Source organism: Schistocerca piceifrons, unplaced genomic scaffold, assembly GCF_021461385.2.
Source record: "Schistocerca piceifrons isolate TAMUIC-IGC-003096 unplaced genomic scaffold, iqSchPice1.1 HiC_scaffold_961, whole genome shotgun sequence".
Classification (NCBI taxonomy): Eukaryota; Metazoa; Arthropoda; class Insecta; order Orthoptera; family Acrididae; genus Schistocerca; species Schistocerca piceifrons.
This window is the reverse complement of record NW_025729236.1, coordinates 1,062,501-1,065,000: the sequence shown is the minus strand read 5'-3', so window position 1 is coordinate 1,065,000 and position 2,500 is coordinate 1,062,501.

The following is a 2,500-nucleotide window of genomic DNA, read 5'->3' as shown; positions in this document are numbered from 1 at the left end:
ACACTCTCATCACGCACCACTCTCTGCTTCTAACGGGCGCACATACAATATGTAAGCACCAGCATGGAACAACATCCAGTGCATCCTCTCCGCCACATTACACAATCCACACTATCACAACCAGACCAGGAGGTCCATGCGGAAAATAGAATATCCCCCCCTTTCGACATCCACCATTGCGCAGATAAGGCACCAATACCCACACATGTCCTATACAACGGTGCACCCAACATCACAATAGTACCTCCTGTCACAGCCCACAAACAATGACATGAGTCAAAGACACAGGTCTGACACAAGCATAGAATTGGAGCGCCGCCTCTAATAAGCCAAAGGTGCATCCTGACGTGACAAATCTCATCATGTCACAAACATTCACTTACTATAATCACTATCAACGAACCTGCCGCCCCCGCCCCCGCCCCCCCCCCCTACACCTTTCCTTACAACAACGTGTAACCTAACCTAACCTATGTTGTACCTTAACCTAACCTATGTTGTGCCTTAACCTAACCCATGTTGTGCCTTAACCTAACCCATGTTGTGCCTTAACCTAACCCATGTTGTGCCTTAACCTAACCCATGTTGTGCCTTAACCTAACCCATGTTGTGCCTTAACCTAACCCATGTTGTGCCTTAACCTAACCCATGTTGTGCCTTAACCTAACCCATGTTGTGCCTTAACCTAACCCATGTTGTGCCTTAACCTAACCCATGTTGTGCCTTAACCTAACCCATGTTGTGCCTTAACCTAACCCATGTTGTGCCTTAACCTAACCCATGTTGTGCCTTAACCTAACCCATGTTGTGCCTTAACCTAACCCATGTTGTGCCTTAACCTAACCCATGTTGTGCCTTAACCTAACCCATGTTGTGCCTTAACCTAACCCATGTTGTGCCTTAACCTAACCCATGTTGTGCCTTAACCTAACCCATGTTGTGCCCTAACCTAACCCATGTTGTACCCTAACCTAACCCATGTTGTCCCCTAACCTAACCCACGTTGTCCCCTAACCTAACCCACGTTGTCCCCTAACCTAACCCACGTTGTCCGCTAACGTAACCCACGTTGTTGCCTAAACCTGCTCTGTAATTGTTATACGACTCGTTCAATTAGTGTAGTGTTGCCCACCCGCAACCCTCGCAATATAGTTCGCTACTCGCACTGCCCGCTCCCCTGTGTATCGCTTCATGTTAAACACCTTGCAAGTCTTGCTGACTTTCCACATGCTCCTGCTGTACACTGTAATGTGGATGGCAGCAGGACGTACATGCCGCCCCCCCCCCACCCCTCCCCACGTCCCCACCTTGCCCCCTGCCTTCGCAAGCTGGTTGGTGACAAGTTTGCATGTTCAATGCCCTTCGCATGCGACGTACGCAGGCTACGTTGTGGTGCGGCCTGTGTCAACTGTCCGCTGATGTCGTACGCGTGAACCACAATCTGTACTGCACATTCGTCCTTATGTACTGAATGATACATCGTGGCACATGTGTGACCGTACAACGACTGCGCCCAAAAACGGCGGACCATACAGTGCAAATATTGTGCACGCAGCTACGTGTCGTCTCCCTATGAGAGCTGGATTGCAGTGTGGTACGCCATAGAGACGTGTGGGAGGAACGGACGCCGTGGATGGCGATCAGCATGAGCTGTCTGTTGATGTATTCGGACCTAGTCGTCTCTCCTCACACACCGTGATGGCATGGTGCACCGCGTTCCATATCTGCGACATGCTACAGAGGCCGGTTCACAGTCGTTCGAGCAATGGACATCGCATACGTACGGGGGCCACCTTCCACGTATTGTCTAGGCGTGCACATTTTGTTGCGTGTATGTGGGCAGACGTAGTGTGGCGTGACACCTGACACAGGCATGCAATAGTCGTTGAAGTTGCAAATGGCGATGGACGCCTGCGTTTTCTGGTGAAGTTACGCAAATGAACAAATGGTAACCCGTTGTGGTGCGGTTGTTCTCGCTAGGGGTGAATCGGTGATGGCGACGATAGGTTGAGGTACTAACCGGTTGTTCCAGCGATACCCACCATGCCGACGAAACTGAACGGCATCTGGGTGTGAAGCGATACGCGGCGGTGGCTGGGTGGGACCGTCCCCGGCCGGTGAGGGGGCGCCTCCCGGCGTGCTGGCCGCGCGGTGCGTGGGCGCACGCGCTACAGCCGGCTGGTGGGGGCGGCCAGTGGCAGGCGCGCCGGCCGACGGACGCGGCAGGCGTCGCAGCTGCGCGCCGGCGCACCCTGCGCGCGGCGCCGTGCGGCCAAAGTAGGTCCTCGCGGGCCCGGTGCGAAGCGCGGTGGACATCTTCAGTGTGCTGGTCCGATTGAGGACTGTGTGCGTTGAGGATGCGCCGCCGCCCGGCGCTCGGCGCCGCGACGCCGTCTGCTGCTCGGTCGCCCCAGCGGTTCTCGCTGGTGGTTTGTATCGCAGCTGTGCGGATGTGTTGGCGCGTGCGCTGTGCTGGGAGAGTTCGCTTCGGCACCCAAGT